The 20,306-nt window shown below is 38.0% G+C and overlaps 1 protein-coding gene across 13 annotated transcripts in view; it reads right to left on the minus strand.

Moving 5' to 3' along the window:
* LOC131690758 (collagen alpha-1(XVIII) chain) overlaps window positions 1-20,306 on the minus strand; it is a 1,092,580-nt gene that overhangs the window by 621,578 nt on the left and 450,696 nt on the right. For 2 of the 13 annotated variants that reach the window (XM_058976751.1, XM_058976749.1), the window contains exon 1: window positions 11,314-12,723. The exons of the other annotated variants lie outside the window; for them this stretch is intronic. The gene's annotated coding sequence lies outside the window, so the exon portion shown is untranslated. Of the gene's footprint in view, window positions 1-11,313; window positions 12,724-20,306 lie in introns of those variants that run through there. 13 annotated transcript variants of the gene reach the window in all.

Raw genomic sequence — 20,306 nt, forward strand, 5'->3', positions numbered from 1 at the left:
GTTTTGATTCGTTGCTAAGAACCAATATAATAACACAAATGCGCTGAAAACAGTGAAATTCTCGTATTTGAGTGCAACAAAAACTCGAATCGAGTGCCCTATTGTTGCGCTACTATTTGACTCAATGCGTTGAACAAAGAAGGCAGCTTTAAATGGGTAGGGTGATAATAGAAACATGGCGAAAATGGGCTCATCACCCTATAACGCGTTTCATTTTTTTGCCATCCTCAAATCAAACATTCATATAATGAAAGAAAAAGCGAAATAAAGCAGAAAAAATGCTGGTCAGTGTTTTAGAATGCTTGAGGAATCCTATTTTATGGAATGATTTTTGTTTGGATCAAAACACAGATATTTTCAAGACGCTCACCACTTTTGTGGCAAATGAGCATGCGAGGCTATTCGGACACCCTACTCCATCAACCACCGTTCAGCAGCTTGCGGCTACGCACACGATTGCACACACAACAGCAAAGAAAATACTGTGACTTTATTTATTTTTTGCTTCTCCATGAGTTTCTCCAATAAAAATTTCATAGGTTAACAGAATTTCATTGTAACAAAAAATAAAAAAATCACGGTCTGAATTACTCCTACATTGTAAAAGGATGGAAAAACGTAGAGTTTTGCTAATCGTCGCCTACCGCTGCATGGAGCGGTGTAAATTGATTTTTATGGCGCCAAAATGTAGCTGAGGTTTCAAACTAATAATTAGGACCTTTGACCGATAAATTCTTTCACATCTATTCACCTAAAAAGGTGATTTGCTTAGATAGGTCCGAATAGCCCCGGGTTTCCCTATGGTTTAATTACCCAATTGAGTGTGGATGAGCCTATCGTCATGATGTCTCACTTTCTTATTGCACCTCAAAGCATACAGGTTAGGTAGATGCAGTCGGCGTTCCAAGATTTAAAGTGCTTCTAAATCCGGACCTGAAGTTTACGTTTTCTGCTAATACAAATGCTTCGTGTACTGAAGGTGATGTTCTAACAAAAAATAGCACATCTTCTGGTACAATAATATCAGTAATTAATTCTTCTAGAAGTAATTATGAAGAATTCATTCTTCGACAAAAATATCAGACTTCGTGTCTTTACGACAAAATTATTTTATCAATAATGCTGTTTTACGTTGTAATACTCTTCAAGGACACTTATCCTCCGAAATTCGCGGTTTCGAAATGATGTGATCTTGACCTTAAATTACTGTTTTCGAGCATTTATTTTACTTATTCATATAATTGATAATACAACAATAATCAAATGCTCATAAAATTCGATCAGGACCTGCTAGAGTCACACGGAAAATGCCATGTTTAAAAATTCCCTCTACTTTCGGAAAGTGTTATTCTCGTTAATAATTATATTAAGTTTTTGTCTCAACTCTAAGCATTTCAAAAACAAAACGATTTTTAGCGAAGGTTTATGCAATTTTTCGGTGAACAGTTCAATGCTTCATAGGCACTCAACCTATCCCAACTTTGCTTCCCATTCAAAAAAATGACCTTATTTTTGTCTATCTCTAAAACAGTAAGCTCAACATGATTGGAAATCTGCGGATTATGATAAGTTTTAGTGGCGGATCCACTTTTTTTTATCTCCTTGAGAAAATTTAAAATAGTTTCTATTTTAAATTCGTTCTAAATTCCAAACCAAATTCAACGACCAAAACTGATTTTAATTGGAAAAGGGTATTACATATTACGTATAGTACATTGAACATTTCAAATTCGAAATTTCGGACCCCCTCCGAATTTTTTTTTCTGGATCCGCTCCTGGCTACAGATCAGGATCCCTTTCCCACAATTTTCCAAAAGTCCTCATAATGCTTAAAACATTAGGTTCTCAATGTACTGATGTGACGATTATTATTGTAGTATTAAAATAAATAAGTCAGCACCAATAATTTTTTCCTTCAATCCAATTAATTTTGGTTTGAGATGTAAGGGTTTAACACCCAACCCCCTCAACCGTTGGATACATTACTGCTAGAAGTTATTTCGGTCGCTTCTCAATTTCCGAGATATGTTCCAGAATCCGATAGTTGAAGTTTAAAAAATTAGCTGTCAGAAGGTTCCCGCAATTTATTTTTTTTACACCGATTGGTAATCAAGGCACATCCTTACAACTTGGAATTGTTCTGTGATTATTTCTAGCGGTGGTAGATAGAAAAATGAAAAACAGAAATGTCCTGATATCATTCTTTTCTGTTTTATCAAAATATAATTCAACGTATTTAAACGGATTATTAGGTACTATATCCAACAATAAATAGGCGGAAATGGATCATCCACAAACAACATGCAAGAGCAAGTTATTCAGATTTTTTTTTACTAATACTCTTGTGATGAGATTTTTGTTACTTGTCAGATTTCATAAATACAGGTATTCCTCGTCAGTACGTACTCTCAATTGTACATTTCGCTTCGATAGTACGTACACCATTCAACAAAAAAATCGTTTGGATTTACCAAACTTCACCAAAATGCGAAAAACTTTATAGAAGTTCCACGAGTTCGAAGTAACTACTGCATACTTTAGAGAGTTTCTGTCAAAAGTTTTGTGCTACTCGGAGTGGTTCTGCAAACTCCAGCAAAGAATTCCAAACTTTAAGTAAATGCATCGAGAAAATCTATCAAGCATGATGGGGGTGGGCGTAGCGTAGTTGGTAAATCGATTGCCTTGTACGCAGTGCACATGGGTTCGAGTCCCGACCCACATAGGGATAGAAATTTTTGATAAGAGATTTTTCTAACCCGGTTAAAACTTCTATAATCGAAAAAAATATCAAGTATGAAAAGAATCCTACAAGTTTATGGACGTCCTACAAGTATCTTAGAGTCTAATAAATTTCGGGAACTTACAAGGAGATCCTTGGAACTTCAGACAATTTGTACGAAGCTCAGTCAGATCAGTCATAGTTTTTTGTCATACTTTAATGAATCTCAATAAACTTTAAGGATGACACTTCGAATGTTGTATAAAATTTAGGAAAATACTACAAATTTCAGAGAATTTTTAGGCATTCAAACAATGTCTATTGGCAGCAGAGTGTTTACGATGTTCCCACATAGTTTACCAAACTGATTCTAGGAACTTCATAAATGTTTTTTGAACATTTTGAAATATTATCTCCGTTTCAGAATATTTTTCCAACGGTTATTGGTCTTCCCGTAAAACTGAACTGAACTTCAAGAAAATCCTACGGTCTTGAGTGAAATCATTAGAATTTTAGAAAGTTCACGAAGCTTCAAAAATATTCTATGAATTTCTGGAAAATCTTTCAAACATCAAGGAGTTTTTTGAAGTTTGACTAAATTTTTTCAAACTTCAAAGGAATTACTATGAACCTCATATGTAAATTTCCCGAAGCTCATAGTTAACTTCAATGAAGTTTTTAGGAACGCGAAAGAATGAACCGAAACGGTGACAATTAACCTTTCACCAAGCAGGAATCGAACCTGCGATCTTCCAGTCTCTAGCTGGGTGCGTTAACCACTCCGCCATCGAGGAACTGTGATGATGTTGTAACAGATTCCCAACAGTATCGTGATTCCCGCCACAGTCGCAATACCTACCAATGAACTATTCTACCCCCAATGCCTCCTATAAGCGAATTGTCCCCGCCTCTTCTTAGGCAGAATTCACTCGTTAGTCTATATTTAGCTCCAAGCAAATCACGTCGAAGCGATATTATTTTAACTATTTTGTTTTCCATTAACTAGCTTTGACACCGCCAAAATTTTGATGGTGAACGAGGCTATAGGAAAGCATGACTGGCAGATCGCAGGTTCGATTCCTGCTTGAGGACATAGCTTTTCTCAGTGTGTCCAATAAAAGGTGAATTTTCACCGTTTTGGTTAATTCTTTCTGTATATTTTACATAGGACACGTTCCTAAAAACGCACATCAAAACAAGAAATATATTCAATGAAGTATTTCGAGCAGAATTTACAAAATTAGGCAAGTTTGACCAAAAACTTCTGTATGCTGTACACACGAAATGTCCCACAAGTTTTAGAGAAGTTGTACTACTTTCAAGGAAACCTGTAAAATTTAGAGAATTTTTCCAAGCATCATATAAGATTTTAGCACTTTCGATGGTATAACAACTACACGGTGCTACAAAATAGTAAAAAAATGAATGTACTTTCAAAGTGGTGTGTTAAAGGTGGTAGATCATGTCAAATACAACACAAAACCACGTATGATCAATTTAATATTCCCTCAAAATCTTGATTTATAGCCAAAAAAACGATTTTCAGCATTTTCAGCGCGAAAAAAATTTCTACGTCATCATTTTCCAACAGATTTTAAATTTTTTTTTTGGACAGAAGAAGAAATGACTTTTCCAACGGGATGCTATGTTATGTACTTTTGTTAAAAGTGCTATGCGGTTTTGGGACAACAATATGAAAGTACCCAATATTTTGCGATTTTTCGTTAAAAATATGAAAATTGATCTGCATTTCTATTAGGAAGCGCTTTTGTTTAAATGGAAATTTATGGAGAAGACCAGAAGCATCAACGACCTATTTATCTTCAAAATTGGAAGAAAAATGGTTCCTAATTTGGAAAAAAATATTAATTTTTTTCTTAATTAGAAACTTGTTTTAAGGGGATAGTCTCATATAAAATATATATTGTTAACCCAAAACCGCAAAGTATCTTTGACAAAAGAACATAAAATAACATACCGTTGGAAAGGTCATTACTTTTTCTTTCCAGAACACCCAAAAAATTTAAAATCGTTTGAAATATGACAGCGTAGATTTTTTTTGAATGCCGAAAGTCCTAAAAATAGTTTTTTTGCCATAAATCAAAATTTTGAGGTTATACAACATTTTTCAAACATTGTCTTGTGTTGCATTTGTCGAGATTTACAACCTATACTAGGTCACTTGAAAAGTACAAAATCACTGTAGCACCGTGCTGTCTAGAGCGATAATAAAACGATTTTTGTTAATTGATTTTCAGACAATCTTGATTTGCCATTATAAAATAAGTAAGGATATACCGGTTCCAAGCGTGAGAGGACCATGCGATTGAACAAACAGAAACTGTCGGCTGGTGTAGAGAAATAAGCCCGATCGCATCGTGGAAGCAGGTCCATGAGGTGGTCATTACAACAGCCACAGAACTGTTGGGTGCTACACGTGGAAACCAATGGAATGACCAGTGCGATGCTCGGTCCCAAAGAGCAACGGACGCGAAAAATCAAGCTAGAAGCCGAATGCTTGCAGTGGCTACATGTCAGACCAGTTATGATGAGCTGAGGGCAGCCAAGAAAAACTTCTTCGACATAAGATACGGCACGACGAAAAAGTGCTCGTTAAGGCAGACGTGCGCCGATTTTTTTTTCTATATTTTATTTTTCGAGAAATGGTGAACTTTTTACGCTGCAAATGTCATAAAATCGACAAAAAAATTTTTTGATTAAACGAAGTATGCAATGAAAACATAAAAGCCTAGGTACGTCGCTGGCGAAATCAATATACTGTGATCATTTCAGAACAAATAAAATTGGTTTGCTTGAATTACACTTCCGGTCAATTAAAAAAAGTGGTTTCGAGAAAAACGCGGTTAAAGTTTTCAGTACACACAGGGTATACCTAAGAGAACCTGAGATTGAGAACGATAGATAAACTGTGGATGCAATGCACAGCGTGCTCCATATAATCTGGGTGGAAAATAAATGCGGATTAGACATATCCTCACCTTCAAAAAGGGTCACAAGCTCGAATCTAATAACTGTCGAGGCGTAACAAATCATCAGTGCTGTCTATAAGAGGAGATCGGTCGGCTGAAAACCAACAAAGCGGCCGGTGTAGATCAACTACCCAGCGAGCTATTAAAATACGGTGGTGAAACACTGGCTAGAGTGCACTGGGAGGAGGAGATTCTTCCGGAGGAGTGGATGGAGGGTGTCCTTTGCTCAATCTACAAAAAGGGTGACAAGTTGGAGTCCTTTCCCAAATTCTTTGCCGCCGAGTGTCACCATTTGCAAGGGACTACCAAGCGGGATTCACGGGTTCCCGCACCATCACGGACCAAATATTCACGATTCGGCAGGGTCTGCAGAAGTGCTGCGAATACAACGTGCCCACACATCATTTGTTCATCAATTTCAAATCGACGTATGGCATAACGGATCGAGATCAGCTATGGCAGATAATGCACGAGTACTGTTTTCCGGATAAGCTAACACGATTAGTCAAAGCGACGATGGATCGGGTGATGTGCGTTGTTCGAGTATCAGGGACACTTTCGAATCCCTTTGCATCTCGAAGAGGGTTACGGTAAGGTAATGGTCCATCGTATTTGTTGTTCCACGTTGCGTTAGAAGGTGTAATAAGGAGAGCGGGGATAGACACGAGTGGCACGATCTTCAGGAAGTCCGTCCAGCTTCTTGGCTTCGCCGACGACGTTGACATAATGGCACGGAACTTTGAGGCGATGTCGAAAACGTACATCAGACTGAAGGCTGAAGCCAGCAGGATTGGACTTGCCATCAACGTTTCGACCACCTGCGGACCCTTCGAAGACTGCGAGGCTGGCGACAAGTAGCAATGGACCGAGTGGAGTGGAGACGGCTTCTGCATACAACAAGAGACAACAAGGCTCTAACCTGAACGGTAAGTAAGTCTATAAGATACTCCCATGCAGGGCCGGCGGATAGCGTGGGTAGTATGGGTAGTATTACCCACTCGAAAATAATCGAGATGGGAAATACCCACTCGTAAGTTTGGAACAAACTAAAACCTGAAAATAACCGCATATTTGCGCATAAATTGCATGCGTCTGAAATTCTCGATGCACAATAATTTCAATTTTTATTGAGATACACATGTCTTTTGGCTTACAATTCAAACTTCTTGAAAATAGGAAATAATTAGGATTTGTTTAAAATTTAAACTTTTTACTAATACTAAGGGAAATATATTTTAACACACAATATGTTATTTTTTAGCACGAACTATTATTTGATTAACAATTGAAACAACGAGAAACTCTATAAGGCTTATTATAAGGAAGACAAAAGATATACACAAGAGGAATTGATTTCAACATCAGAGTAGAAGAGACTGTATCAGGGAAGTGAATGGAGGCCGGACGTCAATGTTGGGGAGAAGAAGAAATTAAACTTGCAGATTTTTTGGCAAGCGCAAGAATACTACAGGACATCATGAACCGGATCGCCAACTGCCCTCCTTGGATCCGCTGGGAGCTCTGTAGCTGATAGCTTATCAACTAAATGAGAAGAGATAACTAAATTTGGATACCTATCGCATTAAAAAATCTGTATATTGGAGACATATACGGAGATCGATGATAGCTAGCACATCTTGGACTGGAAAGAGGCCGAAGGAATTTGTTTAACGGAGATCTGGCGCTAGGGCACTAGGCGCACGACCAGACAACATGTTTAATGTAGTGATACTCGTCATCATAAGCGCACACACCACTCTCCGCGACTCCACTACACAGGAGATGCTCATCCAACGCATATTGATTGGACATGATCCGAGATATCATCCGAATGAAGTCACGAGCCTTATCCATCTCCTTGAACCAAGACTTGTTTGTGTCTTTAGAATTCCTAACCGTCCATTGTTCCACGAAATTTCGAGCGTCCTCTGACATAACTGACTGACAAACTCGTTGAAGCTACGTGATCTCTCATGAATATCAACTTCTAATGCTTAACTGTACGTCTTTTCTCATTACCATTCTAATCTAAGTGTCCGCCTTCTCATCATTATTTATTAGATAAATAACTAAGAAACTCCAATGTTTCCCCATAAAATGCAAGGAGTGCATTCCATGCTCCATCGAATGTAGAGCATCCTTGGAACTCTAACAAAGTGGACATGGTTGTTGATGGGTAAATATAAAACCGTCAGTTTTGTGGGGAGAATGTATGCAGCACAGCCTCTTTTATGATCACCCTCACCACTACTGTCATAATAATTTGCATAGAAGCGATGCATAGCTGTCATCATCTAACGAACGCTACACTGCTTAGCGCGAGCATCTTTGCTGTCAGATAAATTTGTGTGTTCAAAGACCATTACGTCCAAATAAAATATTATCATTTAATCGCAAAACATCAATTGTTTGAGTGTAGATCTATATGGAATGCTGTTGTCGCCGAAAAAGGATACTTGGTTTCGTGCATTCCGATCAACGGTTGAATAGAATACATACACAACGTAGGACCTAGCCACCAGATGAAACACTATTTCTCTTGTTAATCCTTTGACAAACCGGTGTCAATAACCGCGTTTTTAGCATTCATTAAGTTTTTCATTTGCGTTTCTAACGTTGCGTATATTCGGAAAAAATCAGACGATCCGACATTCAAAAAGTCCTTATAGGACCTTTTCACGTACAATTCTGAGCGCGAAGTGAGAGACCGTCTACTGCTGTTAGCGCCGGATCTCGTTTCGTCTGACCTTTAATCTCAGTGTCGATAATCAAGCCAGTTAAAACCTTGTATGCTTCCACTGGAGGATTTTTTGTTTTTATTCGATTGTGCGTTAGTGGACGCGTAGCTGTTCCATTCACTAATTGAGGTCGAATACAATGATAAATTTAAGTAGTCATGATCATATTGAAATTATCGCGAACATCTTGCAGTAAGATAGATCGGCCATCAACGTGAAGACAACCCTATGACATACCGTGGGAGTTGAAGTCGTCTTGAACCAACTGAGGTGAACAATGTCTGCCTTTGATTCGGACTTGGCAACCGAAAACTTCAATATCTGGTAACTCAGCCCTGGCAAATAATGATAAAATTGTGGAAGATCTACGTCGGAAGACGGAAGTTAACCAAATGTTTCGTGTTAATCCTAGGAAAATCATGGGAGTGAAATATAGGGGCAATTGGGTTTTTTGATGTCCCATGAAGAAATTCCTGTTAGTTTCTAAGATTTCCGAGACGAGGAGCTACTTACTTTGGTAGTAACACCCATCAAAGGACATTCTCAGGCCTGTATGCGGCAGCTTAGGAGAGCAAATGATTTTTCTTTTTTTGAAAATTTATAGGCACATTAGAATATGTTCCTTCAGTGGGATTGTCAGACTCTCGCTCTTTAGTGGAGAAGGGAGCGTATAAATTAGTCGTGGTTTATATGTTCCTACATTGGGTAACTGTACGGACCAATTGTTCATAATGACGGCATACCCTGAGGCACAACAAGACGAACAGGTAGACGAGCCCCGTTCAAAAGAACAAAGTTTAAAAGAGTAGATCCGGCAAAAGTCTTGACATGAGACAGATTGAAAATAAGCTCTTATACTTCTCGATTTATGCTGGACGCATTTACTTGCAAACCAGAATTTTCACTGACTGAAGCAAAGGGTTCTGGAAGGTTCCAACGCCATATTTCACAATTAAGACCCCTAGCGGAGACTACACCATCAATCTCTACTTCCCACGCAGGTACGTAGACAAGATACTTGTTCGTATAGGTCGAGGGTTGATTGGTTAGTTTACACGATATATCGATGATGTTAAATGGGCTATATTCGATCCGGAAGTAGACCTTTAGGGGCCTTGTATTAGATGAATATAATTTATATCGAAAAGGATAATTATCCGCATTATTTTGCCATCGGATAAATATTCAAAACGACCACCATTGAACCAGAGAAGTTGTCTCTTGTTGGAGATACCTTCCTATTAGTCAACACTATCATGCGGGCTTCAGTACCTGCGGAAAGAAGGTTTTATTGGAGGAAACAGAAAATTAATGCAACGGAATTTAAAAGAATAGAGTAATTGGGACTTAGCTGTGGAACAATTGTAGTTTTAATAATCAACAAACACATTTTCACTCAGCCGTCGGTCACACAGCCCGTAAACAAAGGGTAGTTCCAAATAGCCACCAGGTATTATCCGGAAATGTTTACTTTTACTAACATACACCATGTCTGAACTTTCGTCACTACGAGTAGGAATCACTCCAAATATTATTACCCACTCGGGAAAAAAGTGTTTCGCCGGCCCTGCTCCCATGTGTTCTATTTAGCAGATTGTGTCCGCTGGCTGCATCTTTTGTACCAAGAACATCGATCAACGAACTGCGTCAGATAATGCTTAAACATGGCTTTCCGAGAAAATTGATTAAACTAAAAAGAATGGAACCTCATCATCTGATCTCACACGCTTCTTGGTTTCGCGGACGACATCAACACAATTGGGATAGATCTCAGAACATTGGAAGTAGCAAAAGGAAAGCTGTAAGAATCGGACTGACAATAAACTCTACCAAGTCAAAGTACATGGCAATTGGTTGAGCGCGAGGCACTCCAAACGGAGTTAGTTCCGAAGAGATATCGATGCTAGCCGCGAGGTAAACAAATATGTTGCGCACGGACTCACACAAAACTTGGATTTTACAAACCGCTGATACTCCCTGTTACTCTGAACAGTCATGAGTCACAGTCGTTGAAATGTGCAGACTATAAAGTTCTCGGTGTGTTTGGAAGTAGACTTCTGCTTTCAATACTCGGCGACACAGTAGAAAATGGATATGCTTGCGACTGCGACAGGGTTCACATTCCGTACTCCCTGGCTGTATGCAATCGAGAAAGAAGAGCGCCTGGCGGGCGTTTCAGAAAACTAAATAATTGTGGCCCAAGAACGAGTAACCTGGAAAGTTAAAATACAAGTGGTCATGTAAATCAGGATAAGTGGACCACTTGTAGGTACACGCTAAATTTTTGCTCGGAAGTCGAAAAATTTAGCTAAAGCAAGGGCCGCGACATGAACACTCAGCCAAGGGCGCCAGAAAACCACGCTACGGCTCTGCGTGCAATATTCAAATCTATTGATCATAACGGCATTTGAAAAAAAAACACGTCTCACAAAAACTGGAGTTGAACCAGCATACATTTTATTAACAGAGCCATGCCAGCATCAGCATCCATAGATTTCACCTAAGCGCCTACAACATATCACAATAACACCGCACTACGACGGTTCATAATTTTATAGGTGAAACAATGCTAGGGACAGAAATTTCGATGTGTTATTGTTTACTTTAACTTCAATATAAATATTTTTTGCGTGACAGAAACGTCACTCACATATACAAAGATTATATCTACGTTTTTGATAAAAATGTATCCTTCCAACATCTTTGAAAAAACATCTCTTAAAAAATTATGAATATTTTGTGCAGACTAAAAAGCCAAGACCCAAACACCTCATCTCATTCAAAGCATTTTAGTATAGAACCCCCTGAACAAATCCATTCCATTGCCTAAACCGTAGCGCACTAGGCTGTTACATTGCAAAATTACCCGCATCACTCAGAGGGAAAGCATTGCCCAGGGTGTCGCGTCACGTTAGCTTTAAACTTTCGGCCAACACGCTCAACGGGGTTATTCCTGCTAATACGTCACGTCATTCATATTCCCACTTCGGGCCGGTCCAAACTTTGGCTGCAAACTTAATTCGCCCGTTTGCTGTTTGTTTACACTCCGCAATGCAGGTCACGTACCGGCACAGTTCTACTTAAACCGACACTGACGGATGCTTGTTCGGCGAGCATTTAGCGCCGCGCTATACGAGTAACTTTCATTTCTAGTAAATGCACTGTCTCTGCTTTATGTCACCGAGATGCACAGCACACCCCTTGACCCGAATAATCGTCGTTGGACGGTACCGACCGTTGCCGGGAACTGTAATCGTTGGTACCTACACACAGCCGCTCGCTAGCCACGGTCAGGACACTGCCAACTGTTCCACCTACTCACTGGGCGGCAATCTCAAATTTCCACACGAAAGCGGAAACAGTTGTGATTCTTTTTTTGCCTCTGCGTGTTCGCACACCGTAGCTGGTTAAACGATAAGCGCTGGTTTTATATTTCCTCCCGTAAAATATGCTCGTATTTCTTGGTCGGTTTCAATTTCCTCTTTGGCAGCTTGTCTCGCAGCACTTGATTTTCCCGATAAGTACTCGAGCAACCGCGGCACACTTTGGATGCTTCTCAACACACTGTTTCCAATTTGCCGTCAATATTCACCCGTTACCGGTTGGCTTCCTGGCATATGATTATTTCCCTTTAAAATTTCACTCCCGGCTGCGGCCAAGAAAAACTTTAACTTTAGACAAGTTACTCGTCTCCTCGGTTCGATCAACACACAGAAGCTTGTCCCTTCTTGAGTGTAGCATAAAACAAACACACTCACATTCACATACGGTGGATAACTTTTTCGATATGTGGGATTTCCTCAATTTGCTTTCCTCCGCAGTTACCGTTGTGCGGGGATATGTGAAGAGTGGTGGAAAATGAAAAACTTCTTGAGATATGGTTTAGTTTCGATAAAACAAAACAGTAGCACTCTAAGCGGCGCTTATCCCGGTAACAGCACACTGAACTACGGGCGACGGCGAAACTCCCGCGCGACGACGAACGACGACCGCTGCGGCAGCGGCACCGGCGACGACGATGACGACGACGACGGTAGAGATACTTCCGAATTTTCCGCGATTGATGCACCGACACACCGCGTGACTGGGTAATCGAAATCGATTGGGATACCCCCTTCAGGGATTGCTTCTGTTCTGTTCTGCTGCTCACCGGAGCAAGTGATGCCGAACGTTTGTGTTGTTGCCCGCGGACGCGGATGGTAGGATCGAAAACGACGCGGCCTCACCGGAAAAACGTGCAACTTCATCGCGGTCCGTCGAGAGACTGACTTTGTTGGAACGGTGCTGTCTGGCACATTCCCGGCCAGCATCGGTATCTCCGGACCGGATAGCCGAGCAAACCGGATGAACTCCGTTTCGCTGCCGATGAGTGCCGGGTCGGAAAGCGGTGAGTTGCTCGTCCGATTTGGGGGTTCACCGTTGAAGCTCTTATCACTGGAGTGAATCCTTGGCGAACGGATTCTTTCGGTGGGTTTTTTTGGTAGGTTAGTGAGTTTTCCGCTGGTGGATAAAGAGGCGCATGACTCGTTTGAGGGAAGGATTATGCCTGGCACCGGTCGGAACAGCAAGGTGGGGGGATGATTCGTATTGCGCACACTCGTTCACGTTCGGCGAAAAAGCTTTTTCGCAGTTCGAAAACAGTGTCCTTCACCAATTAAAGCACGAGACTGATTTATTATGGTTCAAGGTTCTTCCTTTTTCAACAAACGGAAATTCCCAGAGGTAAATGATACCGGAGGAGGGGGTTTATGCGCTTTTGGGCTTTCAACTGCTCATACCGTGAGGATTGAGTTTCACAGGAAAGGCTTGATACTGATTCTACAGGTACGGATGTATGGGTCGGAAAAAAACTGGAGCTGTGCTGCGGAGTACGTTTATTTCAATATTTGTCCATGAATAGAAAGAGAAGAACAACTTACAAACTCTATAATTTTTATGTTTTAAGACTTGACTTTGTTAAATAATAGTTCAAATGTGATGCTTATAGATCAGGTATGCTGAATTAGTGTGACCAACTATGATACATTTTCTAAAAAGACGATCGCCTTTCTTCTGATTTCTGCTCGCTAAAAATTACGTATGTGAACATCACCAGAAATTCATTAGATCAACACGTACAATTAACATGAATTTAGCAAGCATAAAAAATCTACGTGAGTTTTAGGTATGTATATTTGAAATATGAGTATGGCGGACCATTTGAACGCTCATATCGTAAGTAATTCCAAACATTGGCAAGTTAAATCGATAAACGGCTGTAGCCGAGCTATTCAACGATCTGTACCCGGTACCTTTCAGGAAACGATGGAAATGGAGTAGGAAAAAGATGACGAAAACGAGCAAATCGATCCGTAGCACTTGCCAGGCAGATATCGAGCATAATTCAAACATTCAGCAAAACTTTTCACCGACATCATAAGACGAGCAGACCACGCCGAGTTGTCGGAGGCTATTCAATTAACCCTTTCATGCCCAACTTTTTTCTAATGCATGTAGGGTTTCAAAATTATTTTTCCTTGAAAACGATGGGGTCAAGAAACTCGAAAAACCTTTTTTCATAAAGGTTTTTTCCTTGCAGTGCTAGAAGCTGCTCAATTTTTACCTTCCAATGCTCAGTACAATTCTCCTAGAGTATTTACAATAGTGCAACAGCGTGGAAAACGTAGCCAAAAATAGTCTAAATTGATAAGTTTTATCAGTTTTCACTAATATTGCAACATAACGAAGTTATATGAAAAATCATTTTCCGTCGTAGGTGTAAACGGTCCCTGGCAGCACTGCTCCATCGCAGTTCAATCAGATTAATTGCAATAACTTCAGTTCTAGAGCTGATCCTTATAACTGTTGATACTCGTATGAAAGCCAATAGTCACATGTATTAGCCTTACTTGTTTTTGTGAGCAAATCTCGCTTCAATCAAAAATTATAGCTGTTCAAAACCGTTGTTGTCCACAAACAACATGGGCATGAATGGGTTAAATCTGACAGAAGTAGTCACCTGCTGCGAAAGTCGTGGTCGAAAGTGTTGGACAGATGGTCGGTGTTAAGTCAGACCGGACTAAGTGACAAAATATTGATTTCGAGAAAAACGGGTTTAAAGTTTGAATCGCAGCTACCTCTACGTTATAATTGGAAATTATTTTTTGCCATAATTCTTGTTTATAGTTACATATATCAAATTTGGCAAAAGTCGAATGTAGCTGAAGAAATTCTTTATCCAATGTTATCATTTTCGCATTTTTTTATGTTTTGTAACTTAGTTCGGTCTGACTTAACACCGACCAGATGGCCAACAGACTTTGCGGATAGAAAGCGTTTGTTGGGTAATTTAAAATGGCATGCTTTGCATTGCGTTGTATTATGGCAATGCTTTTGGCTAGGCCCGACGAGAAAGGTTGGGGTGGGAGAGGGTCAGCTGTAGCACGGGGTGTATCTGGTGGCCGCATTGTTTTTTTTCTGGAAATGAAATTGAATGGATGGAGGTTGTAAGAGCAAGTCCGATTATCAAACAAGAGTAATAAAAATATTAATAAATTAATTACCGTGGTATTAATTCGCCTTAATAATAAATGAATTTTGAAAACAAAATTTAAAAAAATCTTTGAAGACATATTAATTTATTTACTAGAAAATATGAATTCAGGGTTTGGACGCCACAGCTTTATTTTAATAATTTTCATTTGTTAAATAATAGTAAAACTTTCTTGATGATATCAATCGGGGAAAACTGATCGAAATGAAATTATGTAAAAAAATCAGCCCAAAGGCAGGATTCGAACCTACAACCCTAGAGACTCCGGCCCAATGCACATACCCTTATGCTATCCCTGGATTCTGATGTTGTACCAAGAATAACTCATGATCACAGTGGCGACTCACAGTAGTCGGAAACGCCATAAACATGAACTTAATTCACTAGAGGCCAAACCATCGATAATATTCACAGGATGTCTTTGGAGGATTTGTTCGTATGAATATTCCCCACAATCTGATAACAATTGAAATTAGGCATGGCTTACTATGATCGAACTAAAAATAAAAAAAAAACTTTTTATACTGATGAGGTAGAAAGTTGGTGTCTTCGACAAAGTTTTAGAGATGCTCATAGTTGTTGAAGAAGTTGAGCTTGTAGGACTAAAAGTTATCCATTTATAAGGCGTTTTCTATGGCAACCCCCTTAAATCCAGTTTTTTTAATATAACTTTTTTCATTGTGACTTTTTGTGCAAACTGTTTAAGACAAATGTGTAGGTATGAAAACTACATAATATTGTTGAAGACTGTATGTAAAGATACTCATTCGTTTCAAAGTTATTGAAGATTTTTACATTTTTTACACCAACTTGAACTACGTATAAGAAAGAAAGCTGCAAACCAAAATGCACGAACAGGCACTTTTTTCACTGTCTCAACTATGCACAATAAAGGTAAGAAGGTTTGGTGCGTGGCACTCTAGAACCCTATGAATAGGGTAAGCTTACTTTATCATGTTTTTTGACCTTTTCCATACAAAATCAGCAAACATTTTTTTTTAGGTTTTTCTGCATCAATTTTTGAAATTCTTGGTTTGATATTGAATTACAAGTAATATTTTCACATATATGTGAATATTTCAGATTTTATAAACGTGGGAGCAAAAATATGAAATTTTTAAAATCATTGGATATCCCAAACTGATATATACCCAGATAGACATGTCAAAATGAATTTAATGCTTACAAAAGGATGTCATACCATTAAGTTGTTGTTTCACATATTTCTTCGGATTTTCTGATAGACAACACTTCTTTTATACCTGTGGCAACGTTTTGTCACATAATGGAATTATTAGAACGAATTCCAACAATAAAATCTAACTAAATGTATTGCTTACTTTTCAGCCGCCATTTGCCCCTACTGTGGATGGTTCAAAAATGTAAATAAAATTACAAAAAATGGCAGCAGTCTTTTTTAACAATGAAATATGAGGTGTAAAGATCCCGTTAGTGCAATAATAAAGCAGTTAGATGCCAAAATTCTACAGTAAATACTCGTTAAACGATGGATAGTTCTGCGTATGAAATTTCATACGCCAGGATATAATAGTATAGTATAGTATAGTATAGTATAGTATAGTATAGTATAGTATAGTATAGTATAGTATAGTATAGTATAGTATAGTATAGTATAGCAAACTTCATCGATGGCACAGTTTATTCTGAGATTCTCTCACCTTTATAATGAAATTAATAGAGTTGAAATACAAACTGCAGTTTTTGAGTTTGAGGTATTTAGAGGCAAAAAGATCATTATCAGAAAAAATACAATTACTCTGTTACGGTTGAGATTTGATGGTATGTGCAAAACGATTTTTCCCCCTAAATATGATCCTCTACCATCACTCGAGAGATTCTTAACCATGAACCCAACACCCTGTATGTCAATGGCCACTTTCGTTTCCAAGAATTTAAATACTTTTTCCATGGTATTGGTTTGTAAAAGACTCATTAAACCATATCTCCAGAACGAGAATTCCGAACAAAACAACTCGTAAGCTATAACGCTGATTGGAAATTGACTGCATAGTAATCGATTGAATGTACGGCTTTTTTGCTATCGACAAGTTCAGTCACGTCACACTTCTTTCTATTTCTTTCAATGCAAATGAATACTTTTGAAATATCTACCTGTCTCATTCCAGTATCTCATTCTCTCACTCATTAAGGGGCTTGAAAGCACACGTGGCCTTATCTCAGTTTTCTATTTACAACTACGCGTTAAAATACTGAACCTGAAAATTCTATACTGTGCAGCAATCTTTTTTTCAGAAATCTGCGACAAAAAAGACATTTTTGATTTCCAAAACAAATTGAACGTTCCAGTTTCCTAATAACTAATTAAGAACAGAAACATCAGATAATCTTAAACGTCGCCGCCAATAAAAGAAGAACGAAAACGAAAAGGTGAAAACAAAAAAGAATGGGAGCGCTAGAAAGTACATTGGAATTTTTTTTTATTTCATTCTACCCTAATTTTTTCAGTTTATTCTTTTCATGAATTCTAGTCGTTTCGTTTTTTTTTTTAATTCATTTAGAGTACTTAACTTTTTTTGTTTCGATTATAGAGGTTTTAACCTTAAGGTCATTCGCCTCTTCGGGTTAAAAAAATCTCTTATAAAAATTTCTAACCCTATGTGCGGGGTCGGGACTCAAACCTAGGTGCGCTGCGTTCAAGGCAATCGATTTACCAACTACACTACGCCCACCCCCAGTATTTGACTGATGTTTAGTTAATTTTAAATATACGAGCATTTCATTTTAATCATTTCAGCATACCTTCATTTTTATTTTGTTCGTTTAAACGCAATCTAGTTATTTTATTCGTTTCATTCATTCGATTCATTCTGATCACTCTATTGAAGTCACGTATTCTATTAATTAAACTTATTTTATTCACTGTTTACATTTCATTATTTTACCAATTTTTTTCTAGCTCATACATATTATTCAGTTTCTTCATTTTAATAATCTAACAATTTTTTTCAGTCATTCATTTTATTCATTTCATACAAATTATTAATTTGGAGCAATTTAATACCTGTATTCTATAATTTTTTTTAACTTTTGTATCGATTACTATTTCATTTTAATAATTTAATTATTTTATTCAGTATATTTTTTACTTTTTTGTTCATTTTGTCTATTCTGTTTATTTTGATTATTTTATTAATTGATTTTAATAATGTTATTCATATCATTAAATATTATTATATCTATTATTTGCTTTGTTTATTTTATTTATTTTTTTTCTATTTTAATTGTTTTCATTCGTTTCATTTTGCTTTCAGTTCGATCATTTTATTCATTGCCTTCATTTTATTTGTTTTGTTTACTTTGTTCAGTGATTCATTTTATTAATTTCAGCCAATTTATTAGTTTTCATTATTTTGAATTAATCTTTTAATTTGAACTGATTTGATTCATTTTTTTTATCAATTTCATTTATATTAAGGTGAAGATATGGAACGCACGCTTGTTGCTAGGCACCGACGCGCTTGTTTACATTGAGGAAAAATGGAATTCGAAGTAAAAATTCAAACGCACAAATGAGAGTTTTCGGACATTTTCCTACGGTCATCTGCACATTGGCAGAGAATTTGAAGTTTAGTTAGTAAACGATTAAAGCTTCGCAGGTGTTTTTTCAGTGGTGTGTGACTAAAGCACATTTGAAAAAGTGTTCTGAAAATGAGGAGAAAAATAAGAATGTTTCGAAAAGAAACACCCAAATGAAGAGGGGTGATATTTTTGCACAAAATAAGAACTACAGATGGAATTCCGTCAAAAACTCGGGTTGATTGTATAGGAAAATGTTTTAGCTTCCTCAAGTAGCAGTTTCATGGTACACCGGCAAGGTAAGTGTATTGAAAAACGTATTTTTATATTTGCTCATGTCAGATACATGGTTGGGCAGAGGAGCGGGGTGTGTGCGGCGTAGGAGCTATGTTGTGGCTCTCATGTATAATGTCCTTAATCACTTTACGCATTTTATGAATTCAAAAAGTTTTTATTTTTTTGCTTCATAATTTTATTTGTTTTAATGCTATAATTTTTTCTGTTTATTCCCGGTTTTATTCGTGCAGGACTCGAAACTATGTTCATCCCACCTCTAGTTGAGTGCCTATTTCGCATGAGCTCTGCAAACTAATTGATCATCCTACATTGATATATGTAAGAAATGTCTCAACTCACTGTTAGTTGGATTAAGTCTGCATTTTATTTAAAAAAATACGAATTTCATGTCAATACCTTTCGCTATGCATCAAAAAGGTTCCCTTTGGAGGTCACACTTGCTTAATGATGGATCTTTAATATATAAAACGTGGTCGTTTTCAGTAAAGGTTCTTCTACTTTAAAAATTTAAAACATGAATTTACTCGATTCAAAGCCAAATAAAAAAACCTGTTTTAATCCACCTAGAGGTGCAATTGTGCCTTTCTCATTTCCCCAAACTATGATTTAATAGCTGGTTCGTACAATATAACATTATGGAAATGTCTTTCATTCTTGTTACACTTGGTAAGTATATATAAGAGCACCTTTTTGCATTCATCGCGGTATCGGTTTGAATCGGAGTTTTCTATGTGATCGCACTCCACAACCCGTAACTCCGGAGCCGGAAGTCGGATGGAGATGGAATTTAATATCAGTTTCCGGGGACGCAACACCTTTCATTTGAGACTAAGTTGATCAAATCGATCTAGCCATTTTCGAGAAACCAATATAACCGTTATTCTGAATTTGGATGCTTTCGGATCCGTCGATGGTGGCCAGTGTGGCCAAAGAGACTTTAAATGACTGTTGGGGACCTAGATCTACAAATTCAACAGTTGTGTTTACATTTTGGAAAAAATTTCACCTTTTTACATTCATCGCAGAATTCGTTAGAATCGGGATTTTCTGCGTGATCGTACGTATCACCCTATAATTCAGGAACCAGAACTCGGATCCACACAAAATTCAACAGCAGCTGATGGACCTTTCATTTAAAATCAAATTTGTCAAAATCGGTTCAGAAAATTCCGAGAAACCGATGTGGACAAATCAACAAATTTTGTTTTGTAACCATACTCTTCAACTCGTAATCCGAAACAAGATGTCGGTTGAAAATGAAATTCAATAGCAACCTATGGGAATATTACACCTTTCATTTGAATCTTAGTTTGTAAAAATCGGTTCAGCCATCTCCGAGAAACCGATGTGGACATTTTGTTAACAAATCAGCACATACGGCTAGACCGATTCGACTAAACTTGGCCTCAAATGAAAAGTATTGCGTCCACGTAAATGGCTATTTAATTTCATCCCGATCCGACTTCCGGTTC

The sequence above is a fragment of the Topomyia yanbarensis genome, chromosome 3 (genome assembly GCF_030247195.1).
Source record: "Topomyia yanbarensis strain Yona2022 chromosome 3, ASM3024719v1, whole genome shotgun sequence".
Lineage (NCBI taxonomy): Eukaryota > Metazoa > Arthropoda > Insecta > Diptera > Culicidae > Topomyia > Topomyia yanbarensis.